The sequence below is a fragment of the Triticum aestivum genome, chromosome 6B (genome assembly GCF_018294505.1).
Source record: "Triticum aestivum cultivar Chinese Spring chromosome 6B, IWGSC CS RefSeq v2.1, whole genome shotgun sequence".
NCBI classification, from domain to species: Eukaryota; Viridiplantae; Streptophyta; class Magnoliopsida; order Poales; family Poaceae; genus Triticum; species Triticum aestivum.
Window position 1 is genome coordinate 373,354,790 of NC_057810.1, and position 9,855 is coordinate 373,364,644.

General features: G+C 41.2%; 1 long non-coding RNA gene across 4 annotated transcripts; it reads left to right on the forward strand.

Moving 5' to 3' along the window:
* The first annotated feature begins 869 nt into the window (after positions 1-869).
* LOC123137195 (uncharacterized) lies at positions 870-3,666 on the forward strand. 4 transcript variants are annotated; one of them, XR_006467848.1, is made up of 5 exons: positions 870-1,545; positions 2,037-2,171; positions 2,354-2,488; positions 2,611-2,706; positions 3,248-3,666. It is a non-coding gene; the product is annotated as an uncharacterized lncRNA (long non-coding RNA). The 4 variants fall into 4 exon arrangements; XR_006467846.1 differs by having other exon boundaries at positions 2,354-2,706; XR_006467847.1 differs by having other exon boundaries at positions 871-1,196; positions 1,302-1,545; positions 2,037-2,706.
* The last annotated feature ends 6,189 nt before the right edge of the window (positions 3,667-9,855 follow it).

Genomic DNA, 9,855 nt, shown 5'->3' on the forward strand with positions numbered 1-9,855 from the left:
ACATGGAAAAGTTGTATATCAATCATATGTAAAAAATCAGATGAAAATCACGTTCCAGTGTTTTTTTAAAATTCCTGGACTGTGTGCAAAAGTTTCTGTTTTTGCACAGAATCAAGTCAACTATCATCCACACTATCCCAAAGGCTTTACTTGGCACTTTATTGAAACAAAGGCTATAAAACATGATTATTACAGTAGCCTAATCATGTTAACACACAAAAACAGTAAGGGTAAATGTTGGTTTATCTCCCAACAAGCAATTTTCTTTAATGCCTTTTAGCTAGGCATGATGAGTTCAATGATGCTCGCATAAAAGATAAGAATTGAAACATAACAAGAGCATCATAAATCATAAGTTCCCCTCTCATAATAATTTTCAGTAGCATCATGAATAGATTCATCAATATAACCATCACATAAAGCATTCTTTTCATGATCCAAAAGCATAGAGAATTTATTACTCTTCATATAAGCAATTTTATTCTCATTCACAATATTGGGAGTATCATATGAAACTTGAATACTAAACTTTTTTTCCACATTAAAAGAGTAATGTTCATTAAAAGGATATTCAAAATTATGACAATAACTATCACTAATCTATAATACCTAAATAGTTCATCCCCACTATGTTATTTCTCTTGACATGCATCCTATCCACCTAAGCACACCTACCATGTCAGCATTTTGTATAATACCTAAATAGTTCATCCCCACTATGCTATTTCTATTGACATGTAGCCTATCCACCTAAGCACACCTGCCACGTCAGCGTTTTGTTAGAGACTTACACGAGGGACCCACCAACTTACAAAGCAACCACATTAGCTTTCAGTTACTACTAGAACCCGCGAGAAGCTGACCATGGACGTCTTCCTTCCTCTTCCGCCTTTGGTTACCGAGTCAGTCTAGCATTTTAATTACTCCCAAAACCGTGTGTAACAGAGGAGTCAGTCTAGGACCGCTGCATCCTTATCGGCGTGTTTCTTCTCCCTCTGTCTCGATCTCTTCGCCTCCGTTTCCTCGTGGCGCACCACACCTTTGTCGTCCACCGTCTCCCCATCCCCCGGTCCCTCCTGTGGTGTGCCTTGCTGCGGGCTCAGATCTTGGAGACGACAAACAACCCACCGACGCGATGCGTCGTGCCCAAAGAAATCGTCGGCAGTGCCAACTTATAGCCATCGCCTGTGTGGAAGGTGTGAGGATTCCCGATCTGATGTTGGGAAGCAAAATTTGGCAATTTTTCTGTTGTTCTTCCTGGGTTCCATAGTATTCACATCAGTCGTGTGACCATGCTCCAGAGGATTTGCTAATAAAGTTTCACCAATGGAAAATCAATTTGCGGGAGCGCTCCTTTATCCGTGTTGGACATGGTGAATTAGGAGGAGGCTTTGATGTCTTCAGGTCGATCAAAGCTGTGGTGCCATCTCCGACCGTCTAGCGCCTCCACCATATACATCGTCGTAGCGTCTAATCGATGCATCAGGGGAAACCCCCCGACTTTATTCCTTCTCCAGGGCCTAAGAAGACCTCGCAGATGAGCAGGTAACTAATCGCTCACCTCAATCCCCTTTTATATATCTCAAATTAATCTCACCATGTTGTTGATTTTGCTTCACACATGTCTGTTTCCGTCAAGTTACACTACAAGGCGAAATCTCAAATCTTACATGATTTGCTGATTATTTTTGTCATGCTTTCTGTAATTATATTCATAGATAAATGGATTTTTGTTTTGTTTGCATCCCAATGATGGGTGCTTATTGATTTGTTCTTCTATATTTCAAACATTAGTACAAGAAGCATAGATGGTTATGATACTAGGAGGGTTGGAGCTCTCAATTTCATTTGACATGCACTACATCCCAATAGGAAAAATGATTATATCAGATTGTCAAGCAATTCAAGCGGTTCTTGAGGACTACAGATTGTATCTCTTGCTCTATGTTTTAAAGTTTACTTCCATATGTCCAAGCATATGCCATCTCACCATCTTGTGTCGGCTTTACCAAGACTTATTTTCTTCTTTATTTCAGTTTTCTTTCAAGAATCAAGATTACCAAGCACAATGCAAGTCAATATACAAATAATTATGTTTCAACTCATGTATGCCTCAAGTGTTGGTTACATGTTGTCATGAAAATAGTAGCTACATGGATCATCAGATTAAGGTAAATACATATCTCAATACATCATTTGGTCATTATAATTTCTAATTGTTGCTTTGTTAGGAGTAGGAAATAAAAAAGTGTCCTACTTCTACTATGTACGGAGGCTTCTTCCTGCATTTGATATTTCAAGCCCCTGTGTTTGCATTCTAATTCATTCCCCTTCCTTCACTGTTGTTCATCAGGATGGTCCCATCTTCCTACCTCTTTGTTTCAGTTCAACCTTCTGACCACAGGCATTCCTACCCCACAGTAGTAGGCACTCGTGATATCTTCTTGCTGCATTCCCTATTCTACTGCAGAGATTGACGCTATACTTTGTATGATGAGATAAACCTTTCAAGAGTTTTATGGTTAATATAGTCGCTTTGTGATCATCTCTATTCTGCAATCTGGATGTTCTAGCAATAACATGGTTTGCTCCTTTGTTCTTGCATTGCAGGTATACAATTCATTATAGGCATTCTTTTATATTTTATCCAAATCAATATAATCTCACACAACACTGACGTCCGACGACCTCTCTGCTCCTGAATCGGTATGAATGACTGATGAAGATTTTGATTTACAAATACATAGTCCATTTATCATTCCTTTGGTTATATTGTCATAGAATACAGTCACGGACCTGAGAGAAGACATAAGAAGTGGATGGCTTAAATGTGAAAGGCATAAAAGTTAGTCGTATGTAGTGTGTTTCTTCCCGCAAAAAATATATGTAGTCTGTTTCTGACAATTAAGTGTACATGCCAATTTTTTCATTTGTGATCGTAAGTACATGTTAAAAATCATATAGAAACGACTCAACCTTCAATACTTTTTAAACCATGATAAGTTATCCATGCATCCAAGTGAGATATGCAAACTGTGTCCTGATGAAAAGGGAAGTGAGATCTTACGTGACTATGCCAGTTCGATAAAGAGAACATGAAACATAAAATTTATACAAATAGTTATACAGCTGCGCCTAAGTCAAAGGTAAATAAAATCCACATGATACATGATTAATCACAGTAAAATACACAATAAGAAGGAACTAGACATATAATTAATCAGAGCTGGTTTATTCGTTTGTGCAGGAATCAAACACGTACACGTTGCATTCCGGGCATTCTTTTATATTATCCCCATACCAATATGAGCTCACACAACATTGATGGCTGACAGCCTTCTCTGCCCTTGGATTAGGATCCCACATATGACTGATGGGTGAAGATTTTCTTTTTGCTAATCTTGAATCGAGCTAATTTTTATCATTGCAGAATTTCAGTCACTTATAGGAAGACACTTCAACTTATCCACCAGAGTTAATCAGAAGTACTTGCGTTGCACAATACAACAAATCATTTCGTGTCATTCCAGAATAAATTGTATGTAATACATATTTTGCTCGCCCCTTTTATCGTGTGTAATTCTGCACATGTTTGTATCTCGAGCACATGATTTTTGTTATACAAATATGTCACTGCATTTTGGGATGCGTATTTGCAAACTTATATTTTGTTTGCGAACTTACAAGCTTTTCATATGGAAGCGCATGGATCCTGTATTGCTATTCAGAGTTCATTGCCAACTTCTAATTCCATCGACACTGCTACCTTCCAGTACAAAGTCTTCAGGGAATAACAACGTGAATAAAACTAAGTGCAATATTACTATACAAAATTACAGAGATGCGAGATGATCCCTCAATTCATGCTTGCTGGTAACTATGCTAAGCAAGTTGTTCACTTTGGTTTTCCTGAAAGGAGTCTGGCAAATCCTTGCATAGATACAAACCCACCATGCATTCTATTATGCTACTTATATGGAATGGATAATTTAAAACTATACAGTAATGAAGTACATTAAATCATAGTATTATTTTTAGTGCTGGTTGTCATTTTATTACCAATGTTTGTATTCCTACAAAAAAAATCTCACTTAAATATATTGCAACCAATTCCCGCAGCAACGCGCGGGGTATCATCTAGTTTTTATAACATAAGTATCATCACAATAATCATCATAAGTAGCAACTTTATTCTCATGATAGTCAACTGAAACCTCTTCTGAAATAGTAGAATCATTACTAAATAATGTCATGACCGCTCCAGATCCACTTTTATCATTATAAGAAAATTCAACACCCTTCAAAATAGTGGAATAATTATTATCTGAAGTTGACGCTCTTTCATACCCACTTTCATAAATATTGCAATCATCATAAATTGAAGGCATGCGGTCATCATAACAAATTTGATCATTCAAAGTAGGGGGACTAAAAAGATCATCTTTATTAAGCATAGCATCCCCAAGCTTGGGAAAAACATTAATTGCAGCAAATAAATTCTCAAATATGTCATTCTCATCAAACATAGCATCCCCAAGCTTGTGACTTGGCATATCATAAACATAATCACTCTTATTACTAATAGTATGAATAGCACCAATAGTATAACAATTATCATCATAATTTTCGAAATTGGTGCCAAAGAGATTTTCAATATTATAAGAAGTATCATTATCTTCCCAATGATAATCATCACAACAAGCAATAGGCATAACAAAATCATCATCAATAGTGCTCTCGGACATTCTGCCATAAGACAAAGAAGCAATATCATCATCAAGTGCATCATGTTCCATGATTATTTTTGATTCATTTTCATGAGGCACAACAATAATAGGAGCAACATTATTTGGGAGAGATACCTTTTTACCTCTATTCTTTCTTGTTTTCTTCTTCTTGACCACATCATGTGTGGGTTTAATTAAGTTTTTTGAACTTTTTATTGACGAGATTGGTTGAATAAGGAGCTCTTCCTCATCACCTATTTCATCATGAGAGACAATAGGAGGGAAAGTGGAAATCTTTACCCTTTCATTAGTATTCCTTTTATATTCTATTAGTTTCCCCATCTTTCTATAGTTGGCAATATAAGCATTCTCATTGCAATTTACCATGCAATATATATATATATATATATATATATATATATATATATATATATATATATATAGGGTGGGTCTATTATGATAACACCCTTAAGAGTCTTATTATGATAACACCGGAGCTTATTTTGATAACACCCCGTCCGAACTGTGGATGCAAATAAAAAAACAAAACCCACCCCGCCTTATGCTCTCCTCCACCCCTCACTCTCCCCTCCCTGCCTTTCCCTACCCGACCCGCCTCCTTCCCGCAACCGCCCCCACCACCCGATCCACCTCTCTGCGCCGGCCAACCCCAAGACCAACCTCCACCGTCGCTCGCACCTTTCTCCTCCAGTGGGCCACCCCACAACCTCCCTCCATCTCCCGCCCGCCGGCCTCTCCAACCCACCTTCTCCCTCCGTGCCCTACCCGCCCCTGATGCGGATCCTTCCTGGTCCGGATCCAGGCAAAGGCGCCCCACCAACCCCCGTCACCTCCCTCCGGCGACGGCTAGCATGACCGCTGCCTCCCCACGCCACCTCCGCCCCAACCCCGACCGATGCCCTCCAACTCCAGATCGAACGGCACCACACCGCTCAACGATAGGCGCTATATCCGGGGCCGACGACCCGATCCACGACGGCGTGTCAGGAGGTGGATCTCGACGGGGCGATGGCCGTCCATGCTCCTACACTTGGCGTCGAGCACATCAGCCTTGAGCACCTTCTCCGGCGCGGCGTGCACCACCCGAGCCGTCGCCACACCCTCCTAACCTTCTCCGCGTGCAACGCGCCCCACCCGAGCCGCCACACCACGTCCGATGGTGGCCCTATGAAAGCACAAGTGCTCTCTGGGTGATTCTCGTAATTAATGTCAACATATCTCTTGTTGGACTAACACTTTTACCTAGTATGTTTCAGATGAGTTCAACAATGAAGTGGCATGGACTAGAGGATGTGGAACCCCTTCAAGATGCTAAGGACAAAGGATTGGCTCAAGCTCAAAGCACAAGACTCTACATTTTCTATTTTAGTGATCCAAGATCACATTGAGTCTATAGGGAAAGCAAATACTATCAAGAGGGGATGAGGTGTTGCTTAATGAGGCTCTTGCTCAAAATGCTTAGTGATATGCTCCAAAGCCCTCAACTACCTTCTCACATCCACATATGACCTAAACCAAAAGTCCAACTCGGCCCCACCGATTCTTTCTATCCGGCACCACTGAGTTAACATGTCATAGCAACTACCACAGACCCTAGGCAAATCGGTCTCACCGATAGGGATCTCGGTCTCACCAAGATGGGATTGTAATCTCTCTGTGTATGTCCATTACCAAAATCGGTCCCACCGAGTTTTTGTAATCGGTCCTTCCGAGATTACAATGCAAACTCTCTGTTCCTCTCTGTAACATTTCGGTCTACCGAGATGAGCGAATCGGTCCCACCGAGTTTGCCTGACCAACTCTCTGGGTAGCTTATTACCAAAATTGGTCCCACCGAGTTTGTGTAATCGGTCTCACCGAGATTACGTTATGCCCTAACCCTAACCATATCGGTCCTACCGAGTTGCATGTCGGTCCCACCGAAAATCCTAACGGTCACATGATTTCCTAAATTGGTCCGACCGAGTTTCTCAATTCGGTCCCACCGAGATTAGTAAGTTGTGTGTAACGGTTAGATTTTGTGTGGAGGCTATATATACCCCTCCACCCACTCTTCATTCGTGGAGAGAGCCATCAGAACATGCCTACACTTCCAACATACATTTTCTGAGAGAGAACCACCTACACTTGTGTTGAGACCAAGATATTCCATTCCTACCATATGAATCTTGATCTCTAGCTTTCCCCAAGTTGCTTTCCACTCAAATCTTCTTTCCACCAAATCCAAATCCTGTGAGAGAGAGTTGAGTGTTGGGGAGACTATCATTTGAAGCACAAGAGCAAGGAGTTCATCATCAAGACACCATTTGTTACTTCTTGGAGAGTGGTGTCTCCTAGATTGGCTAGGTGTCACTTGGGAGCCTCCGACAAGATTGTGGAGTTGAACCAAGGAGTTTGTAAGGGCAAGGAGATCGCCTACTTCGTGAAGATCTACCCCTAGTGAGGCAAGTCCTTCGTGGGCGACGGCCATGGTGGGATAGACAAGGTTGCTTCTTCGTGGACCCTTCGTGGGTGGAGCCCTCCGTGGACTCGCGCAGCCGTTACCCTTCGTGGGTTGAAGTCTCCATCAACGTGGATGTACGATAGCACCACCTATCGGAACCACGACAAAAACATCCGTGTCTCCAATTGCGTTTGCACACTCCAATCCCATCCCTTTACATTCTTGCAAGTTGCATGCTTTACTTTCCGCTGCTCATGTACTCTTTGCATGCTTGCTTGATATGTGTTGTGATTATTAAACTTGTGCCAAAACTCCACTTAAACTTAAAGAAATTAAAAACTGCAACTTTTCTCACTTAGTGTCTAATCACCCCCCCTCTAGACACCTCTTCTCGATCCTTTCAATTGGTATTAGAGCTTTGGTCTCCATTGCTTTGGTTTAAACACCATTGGAGGAAGATGGATGAGTCTACTTTGGGGAGTCTTAGACATAGAGTGACTATACTTGATGGGGAGTATTTTCATGAGTGGAAAAATGAGATGCTTGTGATTGCAATGAATATGATTTGAACACGTACATTGCTAGCCCTTGTGCAGCTCATGTTGATCCTATGCATCCTACCCTTGATGAGTCAATTGACATGATTCGCAATCTTAGAATTGTTGAACTTATCACTAGAGGCTTGCCCAGAAACTTGATTGGGTGTTTGCCTACTCTTAAGTGTGCCTACACCATATGGAAATTTCTTGAGGAACGTTTTCCAAATTATTCCTTGAAAAATCTAGATGAAATTCTCCATAAGTCTATTGCCTTGAGTAAGATGAACTCCAATGATCCTATGTTTGGTGATTGTCTATTTGAGCTTACAAACCTTATGCGTGCCAAATGAGATGTTGGAATTATTAGTGATATTATTTTCGAAGCTATTAAAATTCATAAAGAAGATCACTGTCAAACTCAGTCTAACGAATCACCCTTTCTAGGATTTGATCCACCACATGACGATGTTGAACATGGATACTATGATAAGGATGATGATAGTGCCTTTGATCTTGATGATGCAATGAGCCACTTTGGTCTTATGGCAAATCTTTGGGGATATATGGCAAGAGGAAAGGAATGGGTTCTTGATAGTGGATGTACCGATCACATGACCGGAGATAAATAAATGTTTTGTGAGCTTGCTGAAAATGACGGCCCTCGAAAGTATGTCACTTTCGGTGACAACTCAAAGGGTAAGGTGGTTGGCCTCGGTAAGGTGGCCATCTCACATGATAGCTCCATTCAAAATGTCATGCTCGTTGAATCTCTTGGTTACAATTTACTTTTAGTATCTAGACTTGCTGATTTTGGTTTAAATGTCCTATTTACTGAAGTAGATTGCCAAGTGTTTCGTAGAGATAATCATAAAATGGTCTTTACCGGTATACGTAGAGGTGATCTTTACATTGTTGATTTCACTAAAAAGGCTCAACCTAGAACTTGCTTTATTGCTAAATCCTCTAAAGGCTGGTTGTGGCATAGACGATTAGGCCATGTGGGCATGCGAAACCTTGACAAGCTTATTAAAGGAAATCATATCCTTGGTGTTAACGATGTCATATTTGATAAGGATAGACTTTGCAGCGCTTGTCAAGCAGGTAAACAGGTTGGAGGGAGACATCCTGTGAAGAACATCATGACCACAAGGAGGCCACTCGAGCTACTTCACATGGATCTTTTTGGTCCCAACGCCTACAAAAGTCTCGGTGGAAATTCTTTTGGTCTTGTTATAGTTGATGATTTTTCAAGATTTACGTGGGTGTTCTTTCTCGATGAGGTCCAAAAGATCTTCAAAAACTTCGCTAGGAAGGCCCAAAATCAATTTGAAGTGAAGATCAAGAAGGTTCGCAGCGACAACGGAACGGAGTTCAAGAACACAAATGTGGACACCTTTCTTGATGAAGAAGGTATTTCACATGAGTTCTCGGCTACGTACACACCTCAACAAAATGGATTTGTTGAGAGGAAGAACCGGACGCTCATCAAAATGGCGAGAACGATGCTTGATGAGTACAAGACGCCGAAGCACTTTTGGGAAGATGCGGTTGAGACAGCTTGTCATGCAACAAATCGCTTGTATCTTCACAAGCTACTCGGCAAGACGGCATACGAGCTCCTCACCGGTAACAAACCCCAAGTTGGATACTTTCGAGTATTCTGCTCAAAGTGCTACATTCTTGACAAACATCGTCGTTCTAAATTTGCTCCTAAGTATCATGAAGGTTTCCTACTTGGTTATGGCTCAAACTCACACTTACCGTGTTTACAACAATTTCACCCGAAAGGTTGAAGAAACGGTAGATGTGAAGTTTGATGAATCTAACGGCTCGCAAGTAGAGCAATTGCCAATTGATACAGGAGACAAAGACCCCTCGGAAGCAATCCAAGACTTGTCTATTGGCAAGATTCGTCCAACGGAGGTGAAGGAGAGTACCTCGTCCGTCCAAGCGGAAGCTTCTACATCACGACAAGGTGAACCAAGAGTTGATACGGAAGCATCCACAAGTGGGACACACCAAGATGAAGAAAACGAGGAAGTGCACCAAGATGAACGCCAACAACCTCCTTCTCCACCACGACAAGAGAACGACAACGTCAACAACGAAGAAGGCCAAGAAGAAG